General features: G+C 45.9%; 1 protein-coding gene and 1 long non-coding RNA gene across 2 annotated transcripts in view; one reads left to right on the top strand and one right to left on the bottom strand.

The window, feature by feature from the left end:
* Window positions 1-16685, bottom strand: part of LOC132531379 (uncharacterized) — a 32185-nt gene extending 15500 nt beyond the window's left edge. Inside the window, exon 1 of the long non-coding RNA XR_009544077.1 lies at window positions 16568-16685. This is a non-coding gene — a long non-coding RNA (uncharacterized LOC132531379). The remainder of the gene's footprint in view (window positions 1-16567) is intronic.
* Window positions 16686-17397: 712 nt separating this feature from the next.
* The window catches only part of KLHL29 (kelch like family member 29), a 311729-nt gene continuing 304635 nt past the window's right edge, over window positions 17398-24491 (top strand). Inside the window, exon 1 of the mRNA XM_060169436.1 lies at window positions 17398-17633. The gene's annotated coding sequence lies outside the window, so the exon portion shown is untranslated. The remainder of the gene's footprint in view (window positions 17634-24491) is intronic.

Genomic DNA, 24491 nt, shown 5'->3' with positions numbered 1-24491 from the left:
ATAAAACAATGTGCCCTGAAGACACTAACCAAAAAAATATTGGCTTAGCCATATTGATATCAAACAAAGCAAGACTTAAGGCAAGAAGTATTCCCAGAGATAAAGTGGAACATCTCACAATGGCAAAAATTCAATTCAGCAGGAATATTTAATAATCTGCAACTTGTATGCCCCCAAAACCAAAACCTAAAATATGCAAAGCAAAAACTGACAGAACTAAAAGGAAAAACAAATAAATCCAGTATTATAGTTGAATATTTCAAATACATCTTTCAGCAACTAATAGAGCAATCAGAAAATAAATCAGTAAAGATAAGATTTGAACAACATGATAAACAAAATTGACCTTGTTGGCATATACGGAACACTGAACCCAACAGCAGCAGTATTACGTTATTTTCAAGCGTTCAGGGGACATTTGACAAAATAAACCGTATTCTGAGTCACACGGGAGATTTCAGTAAAGTGCAAGGGGTTGAAATTAAACAGAGTATGTCCTCTTACTAGAGCTGAAAAATCCTAGAAATCAATATGAAATACTTTAAAAATCCTCAAATGTTTGAAAATTACTAAGTAACACTTCTAAATAACCTGTGATTCAAAAAACGAATCAGAACTTAGAAATCTGCATGGGAATTAGAAAATATTCTCAACTGAATAATAATGAAAAGCCAACATGTTAAAAACTTGTAACACAGAGCTTAAACTAGACTTAAGGTAAAAATGTATAGCCTTAAATGTATATTTTAGAAAAAAAAAAGAATAACAGAAAATCAGTGATCTAATGACTATCTCAAGGAGTTAGAAAAGAACATCATATTTAAGGCAAAGGAAATAAATAATAAAAATATAAGAAAAAATAAAATAGAATAGAGAAATAACAACTAAGCCAAAAACTGGTTCTTTGAAAAGACTAATAAAATTTACAAATCCCTATAAAGATTGCTCAAGAAAAAAAGAAGGAACAAACTACTAATCTCAGTGATTTTCTTTTTTAAAAAAATGTGCCATCACTAGAATTCATACAAACATCAAAGGGGCAATGAGAAGATGTTATGACAATAAATTTGACAATTTAGATTAATTAGATTAATAATTCTTTTCTTAAAAATCACAAGCTGAAAATATTGACACAGGAAGAATTAGAAAGTCTTAATTATCCTATCTACTAAAGCTGAACACTGCATGCCCTTGATCTGGCAATTCTACTCCAGTAGAAATGCCTACCTAGGTGCACAGAAAGATGTGTAAGGAATGTTTATAAAGACACTATTCCTGGGCTTCCCTGGTGGCGCGGTGGTTGAGAGTCCGCCTGCCAGTGCAGGGGACACGGGTTTGTGCCCCGGTCCGGGAGGATCCCACATGCCGCGGAGCAACTAGGCCCGTGAGCCACAACTACTGAGCCTGCACGTCTGGAGCCTGTGCCCCGCAACGAGAGAGGCCACGACAGTGAAAGGGCTGCGCACCACGATGAAGAGGGGCCCCCACTTGCCGCAACTAGAGAAAGCCCTCGCACAGAAATGAAGACCCAACACGGCCAAAAGTAAATAAATAAATAAATAAATTTATTAAAAGAAAAAAAAAGACACTATTCCAAACAGTTAAAAACTAGAAGCTACCCAAGTGTCCATCAGTAGTAGGAAAGATGACCATATCATGGTAGTCATACAATGGAATACTATATACAACAATGTAAAAGCTGAACCCCTGCTACAGGCAACAATATGGATGAATTTCACAGACACTAATGTTGTGTGAAAAAAGTCATATACAAAAAATCCATACTGTGTGACTCAGTTCATGTGGCATCAAAGACAGATGTGGATTACTTTGTGAAGGTAATGACTGGGAGGGGTGTACCAGGAGGCCTTGGAAGTGTGGGCAATGTTCTCTACCCTGGTCAGAGGATGCTCGCTATATAAAAATGTATCAGGATTCTTGAGATTGTGCACTTCCCTGAATGTATGATAACTTAATTTTTTTAACTTACAAATAGATACTAAATAAGTCTCTGATGAGAGTTTGTTCCTGGGCATCTGTCTCTTTCTCATAAATAGTAGACAGCAATACAATAGTTAACCCCTTTATACTCTTACAAATAGAACTTGAGAGCATTTTACGGGCTTCCAACCTAGGATCATGCTTTTCCTATACTTTTTTGGGGAGAAATGATTCCCCTTCTGCTTGGGAATAAACAGTTCTCTGTATCTGATGGATCTACAGCATAAGGAGGATGGAATGTGAGATGAGAAGGAAGGGGCTTTGATTCCACCAATAAGGGACCAGCCCACATAAGCAATGGCATACCTAAAGAGGAGCCAGCAACACCTTCTGAACTTTCTATTGGCTGTTCCCAAATGGGGATTTACAAGGGAAACCACTGGAGCATCCATTATTCAGCACACTCTTCACCCTTGAAGGGTTGGATACTGAATGGTGCCTTTGTTGCCAGAGAGTAGCCACTTTTGCAAAGGGGGTGGGATTCCCTAGACGAGTCCTTCCACAAATCAGGGAGTTCTGGAGAAGAAAGAAAATTCAACTGGAAACAAATTAAAGAGGTAAAGCTGTTTTTGCCATGGTAACTAAGGTCGGCCCATACCTAGATTTATTTCGTTGACCGAAGTGGTTGTGTGGGTATAAGTGATTTTTGAAGAGCAAATTAAAAAGACTTTTTATAAGTCCCAGTAGACAACAATATAGTATTAGCTAACGGCAGCTGCTGTCTCTAAAATAATTACTTTTATAATAATCTGCTTATTAATGAAGTGATCTGCAAAATGGATAATGGTTTCTCTAGATTTAAAGCACAGGGATTCTTCCTTCCACTTCATTTTGCTTTTTTTGCAAAAGTATACTGTGAAGTAACTCAAAATTTGCTGACAAATTTTACATACAATAATTTCAGAAATGCATGTTCAAGTAGTATGAAGTAACCCATATTTCTTGTATTGTGCCCTTAAATTATTCCCTCTGGTGAGAGAAATGTTCTAAAATTGGTTGTGGTGATGTTTGCACATCTCTGTAAATTTACTAAAATTGCACAGTTAACATGGGTAAATGTTTCGGTCTGTGAATTATAACTCAATAAAGCTGTTTTGGGGAAAAAAAGGGAAAAAATAAAATCAATTGAAGATTTAAAAAATAATTTTCTGTTTCCCCAATCTTGTCACAGAAATGTTGAGTGTTGAGAAGGGAGTGTTCCAGGGAAAGGTGGCAACTACACAAAAGTGAGATGCAAGCCTGGGGAAAAGAAGATCCAAGAGTCCTAGCAGACCACAAACTGAACAATGGACACAAGTTGGCTGTGGAATGTTATTTTTAAGAAATCAAGCCGTATTAGGAAACGTTCTAAAAGCAGCACCTCTCATGCCTTAACACCAGAGTTCCGGCAGGAAAACAGACCCTGGGTAACTCCCAAACCCAGCACTTCCTCACTCGCTGCTCCTGCTACTTCCTTTTATCTTCATTAATTACCACCTTGTTTAGTCCTTATGTTGTCTAGTAAAGGTTAGTATCCACAGACATGTGGACTCTGACCTCTCCAAGGGCAGGAATTACGTTGTATTTTCCTTGTACCCAGAGTCAGTGAAAACCCCAGTGCCTAGCACAAAATAGGTGCTTAGTAAGGGCAGTTCCTATCTTTTTAGCTGAGTACCTGGCATAAACAAAGTGTTCAAAATGTTTCCTTCCCTTCTAGACTCTCATGTGCTCAATCAATACCAACCTTATAACACAGGCTTGATGAAAGCTGCCATGGCATTTGCATGCCATAGCATGCCGTGTGAACCATCTAGAAACCACCTGCCAGGAGGGTGAGCTGGGTCCCAACAAGTGAACAGGACCTGAACCCAGTGGACCCAAGGCCCTTCCCCTCCTCTCCCACCATCCAGCCACTGCTCAACGTCACAGTCAGATAACAGCCTCTACCCCACTTCCTGCGCCCTCTGGAATCTCTTGCTGGCAAATACAGCCTGGTGTCATCAGTGATCATCCCCCCAACATGTGCCTCAGGCCTCTCTCCAGCCAAGCTGTGCTCAACCCACATCCAGCTCAGTTTTGACCCAGAGCCCAGCCCTGCACAGCTAAGCACAATGAGAACTGGCGGCAGATGGATTGTGGGCAAGGCTGACACACTGTGGTTCCAAATGGTCAAGGTGCAGCACACTGGAAGGATGACCAGAGAAAAGACATGCATGTTCACTGGCATGCCCATTGTCCCAGAGCAGCAGCGAGTGGCAGAGCCAGGACTAGAACCCAGGGCCCTTGACTTTGGACCCAGTCTCCACCATGAGTTGGTCACGTGACCTTGAGCACAGCTCTAAGCCTCAGGGTCCCCATCCGTAAAGTGGGGCATTGGCTTTCTCCCTCAGCTTTGCAGATGCTGGAAGAAATGTTCCAGTCCAGAGGGGCAGGAGACTCCCCTCCACTGCCTACCTCAGCAGGGCCTGAGCTCTAGTTTCAGGGGAAGTGGGCTTCAACCAGATGCCACCACTTTTATATCTGCCCTGGGGCCTAAATGCCATTGTCATCATTCTGTTCCTGTTGCCTCACTGAATCACTATGTTTTTAGCCTGCATTTCTGGGATCTTTTTACACTCTACTTGACAACTCTGTTACTTTAGGTTAAAAACAAACTTTTACAGCTGTATAGCCTTTAGTCTACAAAGATTGTCAGATCTGAATTCAGAAAATAACACTGTTCCAAACTCCTGTTGCTGAGAAGGCCCAAGGTGACAAAATCCAGGAGGGGCAAAAGCTGTGCGCTAAAGATGCTAAGGAGATATAGCAGGGGAGGCCACTTAAATTTCATAGGTAGACAGAAATGTCTGACTTATGTAACGTTTCAGAAAAACAAGCTGCAATAATGACACTGCTAAATTAACACCACTAAAGAAAAGCAATTATTAGTGCTTAGAATTAAGGGCTCTGAGAAGAATAAAAACATGCGTAGTATAGTGTCAGAGTGGTGAGATCCCCAGCTCTTAGAGTCAGAACCCAGTTTGAATCCCAGCCTCCCTGTGTTCATGGAGGTGTAGTGTGTTATTTAACTGTTCCACAGCTCCAATTCTCCATTTGTTAAGTGGATATAATGTCCAACTCTTCAAGACAGTGAGGGATCAAATTAAATCAGATAATATATAAATGGCTTGTAGTAGACAGAATAAAACCCTCCCAAAAATCTCACCATCCTAGTCCCCAAAACCTGTGAATATGGTACGTTATATGGCAAAAGGAACTTTGCAGATGTGATTAAACTAAGTACCTTGAGATGGGGAGATGAATCTAGATGGGCAAACCCAATATAATCAAAAGAGCCCTTCTGAGAGGGAAGTAACAGGATCAGGGTTGGAGCAGATATGATAACAGAAGCAGAGAGAAAGAGAGAAGACAGACAGATTTAAGATGCTACATTGCTAACCTTGAAGACAGAGGAAGGGGCCAAAAGCCAAGGAATGCAGGCAGCCTCTTGAAGCTGGAAAAGGCTAGGAAAGGATCTTCCCCTAAAGCTTCCAGAAGGAACAGAGCCTTACAGACACCTTGATTTTGGACTTCTGACCCCTGGAACTGTAAGATAATACGTCTGTATTGATTTATGCCACGAATTTTGTAGTTATTTGTTACAGCAGCAAAAGAAACAAAAGACAACAACAAAACAACAACAACAAAAACTGGTACAGGATTTTGGAGCCTACTTTAGCACTGTGCCTGGCACATGTTAAGTTATCACTAAATGGTAGCCAGTAATAGTAGCTACTAATATTTGGAGGGACTCTAATGGTTTCTTTGTGGCCAAACACCCAAGGGATGCCTTCATCCCTTCCTTGAAGTCCCAACAAGGGATTTTCTCTCTCCACTTGGTCATGTCCATTGACAGGTGCTCCTATCTCTGAGCAGCCTGTTGTTTGGGGCAGCTGTGAGATGGCTGGAGAGGGTTCATTCTCACGTGGACCTGAAATCTTCCCATCTGGCCTTTGAAGTCTGCCTGGGTCCCTCTGCTCCTGACACCCCTTCAGATAACTGCATACAGGTCTCAGCTAACCCCATGGGCTTCACAGCTAACCTCTGAGTCCGTACAGGGCTTTGGGCAGCTGAACAACATCTTTGGTGCCTCTCAAACTGCAGTTGCTGCCTCTTAGCCCTGGACTTGTGCAGGGGACTGTTTGGACCCACATGCTCAATCCTATCATTTGTCTGTTTCATCTCATATCATTACATTTAGCTTAATATTTGAGCCTATTCTTCGGGCCTTGTTATGCCAACCAATGTATTCCCTACACATCATCTCAAAATTTCAGGATTAACTAAGTCATATATGTCTGCATCACTAATAAAAACATCAGATGGAACCATGGCTGTGGCCATTCACTAGAAATGTACTTTCATACTGATAGCGATTAGCATCTTTGGGTATGTATTACCCAAATACTAGTCTGCAGTTGAAATTATCTTACACACAAATTTATCATGAGATTCCTTGACAAATACCAATCTGAGGTATGCTTTGCGTCTACCATAGCTAACACAATTCCCTGACATAATAATCTAGCAAGCCTATCACAAAACTGGGAACACAGTTTCCTGGTTGTGGCTTGCTCTTAAAGAAGCCACACAGGCTTTTAGAGAATTCTCCATTTTTCATATGCTCACAAATCAGCCTTAAATAATCAACTTAATGAGGGTGAACAGACTATCCCCACTTTTGAAGTCTACATAATCTTTTCTCCTCTTTACTAATGAAAGCTATATTTTCCCATCTCTAGTGTTCCATTTTCTTTCCCACTCTCCATGTTCCTTAAAGATTATCAGCAGAGGCTCTACAGCTCCAGTGGTGGGTTCTCCCTACTCCCTGGGGTGTAATTTGTCCTGGCCAAGAGACTTGAGATCATTTACAGCAGGTTGGAGCTTGTTACAATCTCTTTACTCATCTTGAACTTCAATTTTCTCTTACCACAGTTTTCTATTTCTTTTTAGTCAGTAGATTGTTCTCCTCGGCAAAGAAAAAGGAGGTAAAATCCCGTTTTTTTGCTGCCATTCTAAAAGGCAAATAGCATCACGTTACTTGGTCTACTCTAAACCCATGAGTGGCTGGTTCCCCTTCGCCTCCAACAGGGATTCTCAAACTCCTCTAAAGTGCTTGTCAAAAATGCAAATCCTCCAGAGAATTCCCCTCTCAATTGCTGTATTAGTTAGGGTAACACTAGCTGCGAAAACAAACCAACCCAAAATAATAAAACAGCTCAAACACAATAGAATTTTATTTCTTGTTTTCTTGAAACCCCAAAATGGGTGTTCCAGATCACTGGTTGGCCCTCTCCAAACAATCATTCAGAGACCCAGAGCTTCCTGGGTTTTGTTGCCCTGCCGTCTTTAACATGCGGCTTCCAAGATTCCTGTGTTTGCCTGCATCAACATGGAGAGAGGGAAAAGAGCATGGAAAGCATGCAGGGCAGATTTTAATGGATCAGGTCTGGCAATGGCACATATTACTTCTATTCATATGTCATTGACATGAGTGCACCTAACTAAAAAGGAGACTAGGCAATATAGCCTAACTGCAAAGGACGCTGGGAGATGTAGTCCAACTGCAGAGGATGCTGGGAGATGTAGTCTAGCTCAGGAAGAAGAGAACATGGTTATGGTGAACTATCTGCTGGTGTGGATGTAGGGTTAGGCTTAGGAATCAGCCTCCCATGTGATCCTGATGTAGGACCCCACTTTAAGCAACACTGCCCCGTTAAGCCCCAGTGTAGAGTCTCCGAGGCCCCATGTAAAATGGCCTCCTCTTTCTTTTCAAGCCCTGTCTGCACTCCCCACCCTGCTCTAATCGTATGAAGCACCAGCAGCTTCCCCTGCCTGTCCTGTGCTTGGCCATTCTTGTTCTCCCTGCCCTTCCTCCTATTGTTCATTTGGCGAAATCCTGCTCATCCTTAAGTTCTCAGCTCAAGTGTAATCTCTTCTGTACAGGCTTCCCCGACCTGCCTGCTCCCAAGTAGCACTGGCAGTGCCCTTCCCAGTGTCCCAGTGCTACCTGTACTGAATCTCATTATGGTATTGATCATGGCCTCGTTTATATGTGTCTTCGCATTAGACTGGAAGATCCTCGAGGGCAGCGACCTTTTTTTGATTATCTTTATATCCTTAGCCCTTGGCACTCTGCCTGGTACACAGTGGCACTCAGTAAGAGTTTGCGCCACAGAAACCCGCAGTATTAGACATCTTACCACAATCACTAATCAGATCCTTTCTTGATTTTCTGCTCATGTCAAATAAGAAAAGCTGTTCTGTAATCCTGACCATTTTGCTGCCTTCATTAATTATAGCTCATTAGGTGTGTGTAACTCGACACCCTTCTGTCCTTTTTCCAGCTGCACTCAAAGGTGAACTTTCCCACGGTCACTCTGGTTTCATCAACACCCATTCCCACCTGACTATTTCTCTTCAAGAGCATTGGCAACTACACATTAAGAATTCTATCAACAAGAGTTCTTGAGCCATCTTCCCTTTCGGAATCTCTTGTAATGTCTCCTGATCTCTTGGGGACCTTCAGAAGCCTGAAAACCTGAAACCCAGTGAACACCTCCTACCATGCCCACTCTTCCCCTCCCTGAACCCATGGAATCTAAGACAATTGTTGTAGTAGTCAGCCTCCAAGATGGCTCCCAATGAGCCCACCTCCCGGTATCCACAGCTTTGCGTCCCTTCTCACGTTAAACCTCTGTTGGTCTATGTTGTTTGTCCAAGATTAAGTTATAAAAGACATTACAGCTTCTGTCTTGGCCTCTCTCTCTCAGATCACTTGCTGCTCGGGGAGAAGCCAGCTACCATGTCTTGGGGCAGCCCTGCAGAGAGACCCACATGGCAAAGAACTGAGGCCTCTAGCCCGCAGCCATGTAAGTGAGCTTGGAAACAAATCCTCCAGTCCCAGTGGAATCTTGAGATAATTGTAGCCCCAGCTAACATCTGACTACAGCATCATGGGAAGTCCTGAGCCAGAGCCACCCAGCAACGCTATTCTTGGATTCCTAACCCTCAGGCATTGGGTGAGATAATAAATGTTGCATAAGCTACTAAGGTTTGGGGAAATTACTAATACAACTGGGGGCTTCTCTCTTATTCTAATCTTAACTTCCAGTGTCCTTTAGGTCAGATTTCAGTGGCATGAGTGGTATGACCAAAGGCTGGGGATGCCCAGAGCTTACCAGTGTGAGGCACCTGGTATACGCTTACGTAGTGAAAAGGCACAACACGACATCAGACTTCCATTCTGATTCTGAGACGTGCATCCAGAATGAGCCAGCCACATCCCCCCTCCAGCCAATGGATTGTATCACACTCCCTACTGATGAAAGAACATCTGCTCCTCTCTCTATGTGTCTGCATTAAAATTTTTAGACTCAGGATTCATCAATTCCCACATCCTTTGTTGTAAGGAATATAAGAAAAAAAAATTTAAAGAAAATCAAAGGCTTAGAACAGTGTCTGGCACATAGTACTAAACTAATATCAGCTCTTATTGATATTTTCATCATCGGTACATCATTATTTTATATACTGTCACCCCAACTAACATCTCTGTTGCTTTTGAACAATACATACACATCTACTGCCACATGTCAATCTTGACTCCCAGGAAAAACAGTCCTGACTATGATGATGAGTTTATATCTGCAACCCTTTTAAAATCTTAAGTTCATTAATAGGATTTATCTGCAGCTCGGTATATAACCATCTCAGATTCCAAATATTGCTCTGACTCTTTCCAAGCCCTAGGTTTTTCTAAACCTGCTATTCTAATGCTAAGTTCTGGTTATTTCTAATGAAATTTTACATTAGCCAAAACTCTCTGGCTAATTTTGAAACTGACCTGAAGCTACACTGAAATTATCAAGGGTTTAGCATTAAGCTAGAAGGTACCTACCTGTTGCTTTCTAGGAAAATTCACAACCACCTAAATGAAATATGTCCAATTTGCAACGCTTTTCCTGAATTGGCAAAAAGTAAACCTATAAAGAATTGAAATGTTTTTTTTTTTAATGAAATCATCCGGTAAATATTTTTCAAAGGTTTAGAAGTAGTAAAAAAAAAAAGTTACCACAAAGATCTGTAGTGTTACACTTTTCCATGATTAGCATTTGTCTCCAAAGTCTAAAGGAGAAAACTTTTACCTCAATAATACTACATTCTTCCATTTACAGAGGGTCTCTGATTTTTTAAAACACTTTATATTCAAGACATCTCTTATGACCTGATACAAATGTGCCTTTCTTTATACAATCAGGTAACCTGGTGCATTTGCCCCTTTTCCCCTTAGAGATCCTAATTGTAGAACCCATTCATCTTGTGTGCCTAATGCCTCTGACCCCACGGTCCTCCCTTTGGGTTCTATCTGTTCTATTTCATTCCCAAATGTCTCCTTTTGCCCCATGTTTTAACCTGTAAATTGCTCAAGACGTCTTGAAAGTAGGTAGGTCACAAGCCTTAAATAAATAAAAATAAATTAATGTGTTTCTGACCAGTTGTATATGAACGGAATGTCTACTAAATCCACCACACATTAAATATCAAAGGGGAAAGCTTCACTTACAGGCAGCTCATGCATCCTTTCGTAATGTAAACTAGCAAATCCTTCTGTTTTATCATTTTGAATTTTCATATATCATATTTTCTTATATCAAGATGCACCTGGACCAGATGGTGATTTTTATCACAGACTTAGGCTTTTTTTTTTTTTTTTTTGCGATACGCGGGCCTCTCACCGCTGGGGCCCCTCCCGCCACGGAGCACAGGCTCCGGACACACAGGCCCAGCAGCCGCGGCCACGGCCCACGGGCCCAGCCGCTCCGCGGCACGCGGGATCCCTCCGGACCGGGGCACAAACCCGCGTCCCCTGCACCGGCAGGCGGACTCACAACCACTGCGCCACCAGGGAAGCCCCGACTTAGGCTGTTTTTACGACGCTTAGTAAATATTCAGAGAGTACCCTGAGTTCAGGCCCTATTGCTTTTCTCTTCCTTGTCACCTCTGATTTCTCGGGGACAGAGCCTCCGGGGCCAATGTGTTGACAGTCATGTTTCCATCGGGCATGACCTCACAAATTCCTCCTTCCAGACACACTGCACATAAAGTGTACGCAGCTTCACAAATTCGAGTAGGGGTAAACGTGAAGATAAAATACGGGGACACGTATTCCAAAAGACCCCAAATTGCTGAAACCATTAGATACTTCACCCTGCAAACCGAGATTTATCTCACACTCCAAGAGTGCCTGCAGCTTGACTCCCAACACCCCCATCTTTGGGGAGAATAGTGAACTTGTTCCCTGGAGGATGGGCTGCCTTTTGCTTATGAACATGACAGGCAGCCTCTAGCTTTGGGGATAAGGAAATAAACAATAACTCCTGAGACAGTGTCCTGGACTTGGCCGTGTTCATGAAACAGCTGATTAAGATGAGATTTGTGGCCAAAGGTCTCTCTGCCTCCCGCTGTGTTCCCCCCAACAGCCTGTGGGGACTGTGACACTCTCTCGGGCAGCCTGAGTCCAGACAGAGAGCAGAGAGTACAAGGGTCTCTGTCCTAGAGACAGAGCAGAGCACCTGCCCTGGATGGGCATTGTTCTGCTTCTGGCCCAATCCAGGGCTTCAAAATGACCACACTAATGACATGGTCCTGGCCCCAAGTTCTACTGAAATCTCCCAGGGAGATAAAAGACATTGGCACCAGTGGATTCTGGAGTCAAACAGGGAACAGCAGGCTGGAACCTCTTTACTCTTAAAAACAGCTTGAAAAATATGCATGCAAAGAACTATGAGGATTCAATCTTCTCTCAAAAGTCTCCTGCGTTTTCCCTTTAGTGAAAACCTGTTTCAGTGATCGAAAGACTCCTCTAACACTCAAATAAAATGTTCCTTTCAACTATCCTCCCAATAATTTGGGTCTTCTTTTTACACTCTCTAATAGAGAAACATTAGGCCCTTCTTAAACGTCGAAAAAGTAAAGTGGCATTTTGATCACTGTGAACAATTCAACACCCAATAAATATGTATTGAGCAACTATGAAACCCATTCCTTTGACCAAAGTGTTTGAAGAATCACTTTATCAATGGGGAGAGTAGAAACTGCTCTCGTAAATCCCCCGAGCTGGTTTGCTGTCGGTTTGGGAGTCAGAACCATCCAGGAAATTTGCTAGTGGCTCTGTCTAATTAGCACTCCTGCCACCTGCAAACAACTGGTACTAAAAAAAGCTGCTGCATTCCCACCATTGAAAATGCCAAAAAAGACACCACCAGTTTCACTCTGAATCTTAGAATCTAATAGTTCACTGATTTGGGCAAAGAAGGAAAACACATTTTCATTTTCACCCAAAGGAAATGACTATTACCAGCAAGCAGTGTTTCAGAAACTCTCACACTGGGATGGGTCCCCCAGTCCAGGAATCCTACTCCTCTACCCTCCTGGCCCCTGCCTTCCACTCTGGTGGCTCTGGGTTCCCTCTGCCCCCCAGGAAAAACCTCCTCATTCCTCAGGTCCAGTCTGACACCCACCCACCCATCCTGACCAGCCCCACTCTTACAGATCATCCCCTGCATCCCACAACACTTGGAGTCTTTTCCCCACATCTGAGCACTCAGTTATGCTTCTTGATAACAACTGTTGTTACCTTAGCCTCTGTCAAGAACAAGAACCAAGTACAGTAGTCCCACCTTATCTGCAGGGAATCCGTCCCAAGAGCCCCGGTGGATGCATGAAACCGCAGACAGTACCAAACCCTATAAGCACTGACTTTTATCCTATACCAATGGGCAGGTAGCGTACACAGCGTGGATACGCTGGACAAAGGGATGATTCACATCGCGGGCAGCATGGCATGAGATTTCATCACACTACTCAGAATGGCATGCAATTGAAAACCTATGAATTGTTTCTTTCTAGAATTTTCCATTTAATATTTTCAAACCGGGGTTGACCACAAGTAACTGAAACCACAGATAAGGGGGAGGGGGAAAATCCTGTATTGTATTTGGATGCCTCAGCCCCTTTTGGGGCACAGGCAGGGTAAAAATGAGCAGAGTGAGAAGCGCACCTTGTACTTTCCCTATACTCCTGAGAGCACCCAGCACAAGGCTGAGCGTGCGGGAGGTCCTCTGCAAATGGCTGATTGCATGATTAGCATGTGCCTTTTCCACGCATCCACAGAGCAGGGTGGCCACAGTGAAAATACAGCAGCTGTGACTTCTTACTTCCTGCTTTAATCAACACCATGGGGTTGAAATGCAGGACACACAGTAGGTGCTAAATAGATTTTTATGGATTGATTAGCCACTGGAGGGACAGTGACTTATGTAGGATTTATTCATGCTTTTGATGCCAAATGGGGGTGGTTTTAGTGGAGCAGAATGTTAGAAAAACAAAACAGCAAACACAAAACCAGACCAGCAGAGAGGCTGGCTCCTGCTCTATTTATACCCACTTCGCTCCTGGAAACAGATGTCCTCTAAGACCTGAGGGTTTCTGATGAGGCGTCCACTCTTCCAAGTGACCTGTGCATTCAGTAAACAAAGAGATGCTTTTCCCTCTTCTACATCAGCCCTCTGTGTCCTAAGACTGATTCCCAGTCCTGCCTCCAGGACTGGCTGCTGATAGAGGCAAAATCAGCATCCACTGTGTCTTCTCCAAGGGAAAAGCACTGGGTTAATGACAAGAGAAACTGCATTTGTGTGTTGAGGATGGTGAAAAGAACAAAGGCTTTGGAACCAAGTGACCAGACTCAAATACCAGCTCTGCCATTTACTGGCTGTGTGATTTCAGGAGGTCACCTACCCTCTCTATGACTCAGCGCTTGGGGCTGCTAACACTAACTCCACAGGTTGCTATGACCATTGACCAGGTATTGTGGGTAGAATACCTGGTACAATGGTTGGCACATTGCAGCCACTGAGTACACGATCGTTTTGTTGTGATTACTATTTATAAATACAAACAGGGAGGGAAGTCCCTCTCAGCCACAGTGGGCACTCCCAGACAGTAATGCTGTGGCTTCCTCTGGTGCCTCTCCAGGTGACGGCGGTAGCCTTTCCAGAACAAAGTCCTTGTCTGATGGACTGCGCAAATAATGGTCTATGCTCTGAGTGGGAAATGCATGTTCTGCAGCATTCCAGTCTACCTCCCTGGGCCTCACAAGTCCACTCCTTCACAACCCATCTGCTTGGAGCAGACACATTAGTCCTGATCTCAGAGCCCAGCTTGGGGCATCTTCGTCAGGACAGGGAGGGCTGGGTTTTGAAGCTCACTCTACAGAGCTTGATCCCGTGCTTCATGGAGAAATCTTTGACCGGGGCTGAAGAAGCTCTCACGTGTAACACGGAACAAACCACATTTACCACAGAGAGAGATCCATGCTAACCATGGGGCTTATCCCAAATACCACAAAGCAGGGCAGTGAAAAACCCAGGACAGATCCCAGCTACGGGCAAGGTCTACACAGACAGATCTCTTACACAACACTGAGCAGATCCACTGTACGTCACCAAGAGCCTGGGGGAACAGGGGCAGATGACATGAACAACAGCACTTCAGGTGAAATGGAGCTCATGTCTAGACCAAAGCCGACTCTTCCTAAGTCCAAACCCAACAGTTCCTAGCTAGGCGGAGCCCCACTGCAGAGGAAGATCTCAGCTTCAGACTCTGGAAATCCTTATTTGCATTCAGGCTCTGGGGATGAAAGAAGGGTGGGGTGAGGAGGGGGTAGACTAGCCCACTGTGATTCTACTTCACACAGTTTTTCTCATTCTCCTGACAGGCTGGCACCCCCCCCCCCCCCGGTGAGCCGTTATCAAGATCCAACCCTGAAGGCGTTGCAGCACTCTAGAACCAGCACCCCTGGCATCACCCGGCTGGATGCAGATTCAGCACAGTCTCTTCTCTGATAATGCCAGCAGGGAAACTGGGAGAATCCTTACACCTTCACCTAGAGATGCAGCTGAGGAAGGATTCCTGGAGTGCGTATTTCCTGCTTTCATTTGAGGATCATTCAAAATCACGTCAGACATTATGAGTGCCTCAGATTGCCAGATTTTAACCTATCCCTTAACCCTGCAAACCTTAGCCACATTTCCATAATGTCTACACCTGTCCTATGTGCCACTGCTCCAGGATGTAGCCTGGTGGATCCCACAAGCTCACAGCTGGTGGGCCCATGCAGATCATTTCAGAGGACAGCTTCCTACAACATGAATGAACATTGACTCACCTGTGCCTTTGTTCTCTTTGCATTCAGTGCTTGAAGTGCTACCTGCGTCCTTTTTTAAAACCCCAAGTAATCCTTCTTTCTCCTTTCTCCCATCTACATTACCCTTCAATCACTTTTCATATACCACGTTCAGATCGTGGCATTCAAACCACATCTCGCGTTCCTCTTCAGGTTGTTGGAGGAGCTTTTGTGCCCCCACTCCACCTGTTCCCCCTTCAAGGCACCCTCGATCACCCTTGCTTAAAGACACACCACTTCTCCTGGCTGACCCCACCGTCAAGGGGGGATTCCTTGCTGCAGTGCTTTACTCTGTCCTCTCCCCACCGCCAGGCTTCACACACCAAAACTTCATTCGATTTTTTTTCTTTTTTCAGAAAATGCAGTTACTCTAATACCAATGGGTCCTTTCCCTGGTGTTCTCATTCCCTTTCACTGATGGTCCTCCTGCTACTCTCAGTAGATGATTAGTATTTATTATTTATCAGCCACCACACTGTACTCTGCTTCCCACAAGATATTAAAGAAGGCACAATCCTTGCACCGAGTTCACAGCCAAGGAGAGAAGAGGCCTGGATTCAGATATCACAGGAATAAGCTGAAAGAGATTTACCAACGAACCCTCCCCATGCCCTGGCAGATGGGGGGCGGGGCCTGGCAGAACCCGCCCCGGGCTGGCTCCGCCCAGTTCAAGCCAAATAGCAAGCGGCTCCCTACCTTTCCACACCCACCTCCCCAGTTTCTACCCAGGCCTCGGGCCTCAGCGGCTTCGCCGGGGAAGCGGGGGGGGGGGGGGGGGGGGGGGGGGCGGGGCGGGCATGGGGGGGAGGGTTGTTGAAGCCCAGAGATGGGGGATGGGGGAAAAAGATATATTTCCTCTGAAATTCAAAACCAAATGAGGGGGAGGTAGGGGAGGAGGGAGAGGGCAGGGAATAAAAGCCAGATCTAGATCTACCAAAGAAGGGAAGACTGGTGCCGAAATGAAATGCTCTGGCACAATGGAAAGCCCGCACTGGGGCTGCCACGGGCTTCCGGCCAAACCTTTCCCAACAAGGTTGAAGTTAGGGTCTGTGTAGACAGCGTGTGGAGACGGGGAAGTGGTGGAACTAAGAAAGTCAGTGTAGACAGGGTGGGAGTCAGTGTAGACATGGAAGGCTGGGGTGGCCTGAGTAGGGGCTGTCTAAACAGAGAGGTCCTGTGGATTCAAGAGGGTCAGTGTAGACAGGAAAGTCCGTGTACACCGAGGAGAGTCGAGGGTCGGTGGCCAGGATTTACAGGGCTAGCCGTGGTTCTTCAGAGATTTGGACAATTCCTGCTCCTTACCGTGGCTGGAGTGTCATAGGGAGGGCGGAAGCTGAAAGACGATTGGACTTTTCGTTCTCAAACTTTTCCGCCAGTTTCCTCAGGTGTTGAGAGAGGACGGCGAGCTCGCCTCGGTCCCGTCAGCCAACCCTGGGCGGGCGGGGCCGGGAGGCTGGGGCCCAGGAGCCGGTGCCACGCGCCGTGCATCTGCCGGGCGCGGCCGCCGAGCGGGCCGAGCCGGGAGCCACCGCAGGGGGGCGGGGGCGGCGGACGGACGGACGGACGGACGGACACACCCGCGAGCACTCCTCCCGGGCCCGGCGCGCGGCTGCTGGGTATCCCTCGGGCCCCGGGAACAGCGCTGGGCGCCCGGCCGGGGGCGCCCCGCCTCCCCCACCCTCCGCCCCCGCCCACTCGGGCGCCCGTGATTGGCTCCGCCCGCCCCTGGCTGCACGCCGCAGCCCGCCTCCCTCGCAGCTAAAGCAGACGGTACCCGGAGCGGAGCGAGCCAGAAGGGAGCATGGTCCCCGTGCTGCGGCCGCGCCAGCCCCCGCGCAGCCGCCGTCCCCGCCGCCGCGGATCTAGCTGCAGCTCCAGCCCCGGCCCCGGCTCCGCAGGGCCCGCCCGCAGTCCCGGCGGCCGCCGCGCCTGAGTGCAGTCCCCGCCCGAAGCCCGAGCCCCGAGCCCGGAGCCAACCCTAGCCCCGCGGCCGCCGCGGCTGCGGGGAGAGTGGGGGGGCGATGCTGCCGGAGCCGCCGCCGCCGCCGCCGCCGCCTCGGTGAGAGCCGCGCCGCGCCGCGCGTAGCCGCACAGGCTGACAGGCAGAAGGACTGACTTCCCTCTCTCGGGCATCCTTACTGGGCTGCCGGGAGGCGGCGGCGGAGGAGGAGGAGAAGGAAAAGGGGGAGAAGGCGGAGAGCAGGAACGCGAGGAGGTGGACCTGGATCCGTTTCTCCCGGCCAGGACCCGAGCGGCCCCAGCTACAGCCACCCGCAGGCGCCGTCCCCTATCCATCAGCCCTCCTGCGCCCACTCGCGACCCCAGGCTCTCTGCGCGTCGGACCGGGGCCAGAGCCGCGCGGCTGGAGGTAAGAGCCAGGCTAGGGCAACAAGGATGCGGCGCCGGGGACCCAGGGTCCTGGAGGCTGCGTGGGGCTGGGCCGGGCTTGGGAGCGGGGCCCGAGTACCCGGAACGCTGGGCTCGGCTCCCGCGGCGGCGGCGGCGGCAGGAGCCTCCCGCGTCTGGACTCGCAAGGCTGCAGGAGCCCTTGCGCCTGCGCTGCTCCAGGGGGGGAAAAAGGCGGAGGGGGGGGAAACTTCCTGCCCCCGGGTGTGTATGCACAGGGGCTGCCCGAGGCCAATGTCGCTGTGGTAGGGGGCGCTGGAAGCGAGTGTGACCACCCCCCCAGCCGAGGCAGCTCTTCGGCTGGGCCCGACAGCATGCGTCCCTCTCCAAGCCACCTCCCCTGAGCGGCCCAGGGCCCGAGCCGGGCTGGGGGCCAGGAAGAGGCACCGGAGGGCTGGACGCTGGGGGCGGCCACGCGTCTGGCCTTTGGGGAGGTGCGCGCCTCTGTGCAGCGGAAAGCCAGGTTGGGGTTTCTGATCCCTCCCGTCCTCAGACCCGCATTTGGGGACCTGGTCTCTTCACTCAATCCCAAGTAACTTTCGAGGTAGAGGAGCGAGAAAACCACAGGGAGGAAGCCCATACAGACCTTGTTGTGACCCGCCTTCCCTTAACGTCTTGTGGGTGCCAGCGTCTTTGGGGGGGCGCGGAAAGGATAGCGTACGGGGCTGGTGAAGCGGCTAGGATGTGTGTTGGGTGGGGAGGGGTTGTTTATGTGCGGGATAGTGTGGACGGGGAGATGTGTAATGTGGGAGTGTGGACGCGCGCCCAGACTGCCGCGGGAGGTGCCAGGTGGCAGAGGGCTCATGTCCGGGTCTCTGTGGCCTGGAGCGAGCCGAGAGCGCGAGGGTTATATGCGGTCGCGGCGCGGTTGCGGACGCTGGGCAGTGCGGGCTCTGGGCCCCGAGGGAGGGGAGAGCTCGCCCGGGGTCGGGAGAGCAGAGTCGAGAGCCCGGATAGGTCCGAGGCAGCTCCCGGGCAGGTCGGGTCTGCGTTGGCTGGGGAAGGCGGAGACGCGCTGGCTGCCTGCAGCCAACGGTGATGGGGCCAAAGCGCGAGTCTCGGATGCCTGGGTCCGCTAGCTGAGAAGCCAGTTGTCGTTCCTGAGCTCTGGAACCCAATGGTAGACACGGTCAGTTGGTGGGTCCCCCCGGGGGTCCCTAGGGAGCCGCCGCCTTTGCCATCCCTGCCGCTCTGCAAACGCTCTCCTCTCTCTCTACGGTGCTTGCGCCGCGGCGCGCCCGGGGCGAATCGTGGGCGCAGGTATTTATGCAGCATTAGACGAGACCTCGGCGCTGGAGGGACGGGACCGCTGAGGACGCTGATCTGCTGCTGCCCGCGAAACTTCCACTTCGTCAGCTCAGGGAAAGTCAGGCTCCACTGCTGCAGGCTCCAGCCTCTCACTAGCCGAGCTATGCTGGGATTCGGACTCCTCTTGCAGTGACAGATCTGTCCTGGTTACAGCTGTATTTACCCTAATTTCAGTCGCTTTAAAGTCATCTGTCTACTCACTACAGAGTACCTTTTCTTGCCATGCGGTCTTATCTCCAACTCAGCCCTGGGAGGGCAGATTTAAGGAATTATTTCGGTTTAGGATGAATGACAGCAGATTTCATTAGCCCACCTCATTCGTGATTTTTTTGAAAATTACAATGGAGAGTGCAGAGCTACTTTTTCACTTTTGGGGGGGAGGGCATGATGAACAACTTTATTGATTGTTCATCCCGACTCTTGGCCAAAACGTCGGATAATTCACAGGTGAATACTTTAAAGGCTGGTTGGCATGCATGTATTTGAGTAGTCACATATTCTAGGCATTTATACTAGTATGGAGCTGTGTGCCACTGGTGAATACAGTCTCCGTCCGGTACATTGTTCTGAGTGCACTTGATTTATCATCCTGCTATAAATCAGGGAATTACTAGCATATGTGCCCTTAAACTCTATATGAATTTAATGGCATTTAAATTAGTTTATGGGCTGATGTATTTAACCAATTTTAATAACTTTTCTGCACAAACATCTTATAAACCGTATTTGTCCGTGATTAAGAAAAAACATTTTCTTCTGTTCAGTCTCTCCATTTCTAGCAGTTAACAGAAATTTATAGGTCTCCAACTTTCATTTGCAAGCAACAATCCAAACGAAATACCTAGAGTTGTACTGAAATAAAATATCCTATGGTAGCCATGGTAACAAATAGATTAAGGGTTACTGGTTTTCATGTGTATGTGAAGGAAGTGAGGAATCTAGGTTGTGTCTTTTTAATTATGCTTCTAATGAGTGGTGGTCATACTTCAAGTACTCAATGCGGGAGATAAACAAGACTGAGAATTCAGTTTTGTGAGAGGTTTATTGGAACAAAGACTAGTAGAGCCCAAGAGAATGACTTCTGCTAACTGCAGCTCCTCATATCCAAAAAGCAAATGATAAAACCTTTTTTGTTGTTCAAGTAGATGAGAATTGAGTTAGTCCCTTGAAGAATAGAAAATTTATTTTGTAAAAGAAAAGGAACCTTTAAATCCAGCCCGTGTTTTCTAGGAATAAACATGTTCGAAGTGTGGATGTTGGTGTGGATTGTCACAGTTGTTATCAACACCTGTCAATCTCAGTGAGGCATATCATTAGTGTATTCAGATCTTGCCTATTTCAATATTCATGCATTTCCATGGTGATCCATTCCATTTTTGTTTACTTAGTCAACCTTATAAATCTTTGGCATCAATTTCCGTTGTACCATCTTTTTTTCTTTCATTTATCAATTGATTTGACTGCAAATCATTCCCAGTTTAAAGCATTTTCTTTTTTTTTTCTATCTGCTAGTTCCCAAAAGTTTACACTATTCCTGGTTGCACACAGATATAAAAGGGTTAAATTTTTTTAATCGACTCAAATAACACCACTGATGCTAATGTAGTTTTTTAGCATCTCATTTGATATGTGTGTGTGCATGGGGTTTTTTTGTTTGTTTTTCTTTTTTCTTCCAGCAGGCTTACCCTAAAGCTTTCTCACTTTATGGCCTGGAGATGTCAATCCAACCCAGCAGAATTGACTAAAGGTTTCTCTCTCTCCCTTCTTTCCTTCCCTCCTTCCTTCTTTCCTTCTTTCCTTCCTTCCTTCCTTCCTTCCTTCCTTCCTTTTTTCCCCTCCTACCCTGTTATGGTTCAAGGATTCTTTATGTCTTCAGCTGTATCTGGCTTAAACAGACTTCTGGACTTTGTGTGCTGGAACAAGCCTGTCCTCCTAGGATCTTTTCTCATCCAGTAGTAGCCAAAGACAGAAGGTTCTGGAGCATCTGAGGCTTTTTCTGAATACAATATACGTTAGTCACAGCATATAGTGTCTCTAGGATCATTGTAACATTGTTAAGTTCACTGAACAGGAAGCTTTGCTTAAATGCGAGTGATGATTTTGCTCACCCGCTTTCAACTTTGCTTTCTAATGATGCAGTCCTATGCTAATCACACCCTGTATATTTTAGAAATATCAAGGCAAGCATTAGCACGCTACTGACTTATTAGGATCAGGCAAAATAATTGGAGCACTTAAGTTCAAAGTCAGATGGAGAAACGGAATTATAACCAATCTTGTGATTCTGTAATCGGTCAGCTAAGTGCTTACTTGGGGATAGGGGGAGGAATAAACACCATGAATAAGAAGTCCAGCCTTTGGTTGTGGTGGGTGAGGCTAAACCAAAGCAGAAACCATGTAGGATGACTGGAGAGTAAGAGATCTCTTTGCAGGGAATTCCCTGGTGGGCCAGTGGTTAGGACTCAGTGTTCTCACTGCCAGGGCCCGGGGTTCAATCCCTGGTGGGGGAATTAAGGTCCCACAAGCAGCGTGGCAAAAAAATGAAAGAAAGAAAGAAAGAAAAGAAATCTCTTTGCAGAGAGATAAATCACATGTAAACCCAAATGTTTAGAAACTGGAAGAATGTAGTTTATGCAGAAGATGGTTGTTTGTTATTACTCAGGAAATCGGGATTCATCTCCTAACATGCTAAAAAAAAAATAGTCTGAATAATTTTGGTTAAGAAGGAAAAGTGTGTCAGAATTTTTTACCTGCCTGCTGAGATCAAGATCACTCTGAAAGCAAACTCTGGTTCTTCCTACAACAGCTACCCGCTTACCTTCCTGAAGTCCTAGGTCAGAAAGGTAGTCTCTGCTTTCTTTAATGAAATCACTTGAAAACAGGGAAATTGAAGCTGCAAAAAAAAAAGATGAGGTAGGTTGATCATTGAAAATAGCAACACAATTATTTGTGAAATAAACTTTATTGTCTTGGGGGATCTCCACCTTTAGGGAGGGAAAGGGAAGATTTCTCATTTCTCATGAGAGAGGATAGCTGCATGAAATTCACATGATTCGGACTCTTGACTCTGCAGCAGGTGGTGATGATTCAGAAACTAGAACAGGGATGGTTGAGCATTGTGAAAGTGATCTGGTTTGGGCCAAGAGGTCAGCTCCCCAAACATTTGATAGCTGTCATTGGCCCCACAGGTGTCAATTTTTTGTAATTATTTTCTAGAGTTTTGAAATTTTTAAATCATTGACTCTTTTAAGGATATATGCGTGTGTTATGTATATACATACACATACATATATACAAATACATTATACATAAAATATGTCTATATACACACATATATACAGATATGTATTCTGCCACTTTATTTTTTTAATTGTGGTAAAAAGAAACACGTAACATAAAATGTATCATCTTTACCATTTTTAAGTGTACAGTTCAGGAGTGCTGATATTTATATTGATGTGCAGGAGTGCTGATATTTATATTGATGTGCAGTGGATGTCCAGAACTTTCTCATCATGCAAAACTGAAACTCTATGCCGATTAAGCAGCAGCTGCCCATTTCCCCCTTCCCCATTCCCTGGCAACCACCATTCTACTTTCTGTTTCTATACATTTGACTACTTTAGATATCTCATGTAAGGGGAAATCTTACAGTACATGTCTATGAACATGGGTGTGCAGATATCTCTTCAAGATCCAGCTTTCCATTCTTTTCCATATATACCCAGAAGAGGGATTGCTGGATTCTCCCACTTTTTACATGGATATGTTACACTGATCCTCTGTTTAAGAGACATGGTGAAAATGTAGTCAACAGAATACAGTCAGAGGAAGAATGCAGTAGATGTGACTGACATTTGTTCTTCCTTTTCTGTGGGTACATTTCCTCACAAGTCTCTCCAATCGCTTATGTTTTGCGTTTAGGGCTTGCCTGAGTTGCAGCGATATGGCACAGTGGGTAAAGGCATGGGTTTAGTGTCATAGTTGAAGTCCAGTGCCTGGTGCCTACTAGCTGTGTGACCTTGGAAAGATCCTTAATCTCAGTATGCCTCCAGTTTCTTTTATGAAAATGGAAGGAATAATCGTGGTCAAGATAACTCCAGTAAAACCTGCATCACAGTGTCTGTCTGGCCTAGAGGAGTGCTCTAGAAAGGAGAACTTCGGTCAAGTCGTTGTGATAGAAAAGGCAGCAGCAACCCCTGGAGATCTCAGAAACCATAGACACCTATCCTGTTAAATTTGATCATACAGGTTTTCGTAATATGCCAGGGTGTATATAAATACATTGTATTCTGTGAGTCTCATTAGCAGGACTTATTCTGAAACGAGATTTGCATCACAATTACAAAAGTTAAAAATATCCTTGAGTGATTTGATATATGAACTTTTAATTCCATTGTTAGTATCATAATTTCAGAGTTGATGTGGATTTTAGAGGTCAGCTGATCTATTATTCAATCACCAAACCTGTATCAAGCCCCAATAATATAATAATAATAGCTTCCAGTTATGGCTGACCACTATATTTTAGTGCTTTACATACATTACCTCTAATCCTCATATCAACGCTGAGAGGTAGGGATTATCCACATTTTGCAAATGAAGATGAGGCTCAGAAGCATAATCAACTGGCCCAAGGCCATGAATTGTACATCTGGGTTTGAACCCACATCCGTCAACTACCAGTCTGTCTTGTCTTTTCGGTGTGTGTATGATGGGGCGGGTGTGAGACTCCAGACTGGGTCTCGATGCATTTGCACCACTACACACTGCCCGCTATGCACCAGGTACCGCGCTGTCTGTGCTAATTAACATTTTAAGTAAAATAATTCTACTAGAGGGAACGTGAACTTTAATAAGAATATTGACCAGGTCCAACATTCACAGTGCTTTGGGATTTGCTTACCTGCTTCCATTTCCTCTGTCTCCTGGAACGCTAAGGAGAAAAACTTTCAGATGTTTGAATGGCAGCTGTTTCCACGTTGAGCCAGTGTAATAACTAAGTATCAAAGTAAGGAGTAGAAACAATGTAGAGAGGATTAAGGATACATCCAGGACCACTGAAGACTGATCTGGGTGTGTTCACTTTTCAATCCCAGTGCCTAACACAGTGCCTGGCACAAAACTTGATAGTAAAACTATTTGCCTGGATAAATTTATGCCCAGAGAAGGTGTCAGGTAATAGACATCAAAGGCTACTTTTTGGAGTTCCTTTTCACTCAGTTAGCTGTGTAGCTGTATCTTCGTGGTTTTTCATTGTGTGGAGTTTTAGATGCTATATTTGGGCATACATCTATTAAATATGCTTGTTGATGAATTCTAACTAATCTAAATGGAATCTTTTAGGATTTATGACTTGAGACTTGAAGACTAATTTTCTTGGAGCTTCTTCATTCCAGTGATAACTCGAATCTATTTGGCACTTGTGAGAGTCGACGCAAAGTCCGTCCTAGTCCGTCCTTCATATTACACTTACTCGTGAGGTGTTGTCCCCACTTAGATTTTTTAATTT

The sequence above is a fragment of the Lagenorhynchus albirostris genome, chromosome 13 (genome assembly GCF_949774975.1).
Source record: "Lagenorhynchus albirostris chromosome 13, mLagAlb1.1, whole genome shotgun sequence".
In the NCBI taxonomy this organism is placed as follows: domain Eukaryota; kingdom Metazoa; phylum Chordata; class Mammalia; order Artiodactyla; family Delphinidae; genus Lagenorhynchus; species Lagenorhynchus albirostris.
This window is presented reverse-complemented; position numbering and strand designations above follow the sequence as displayed.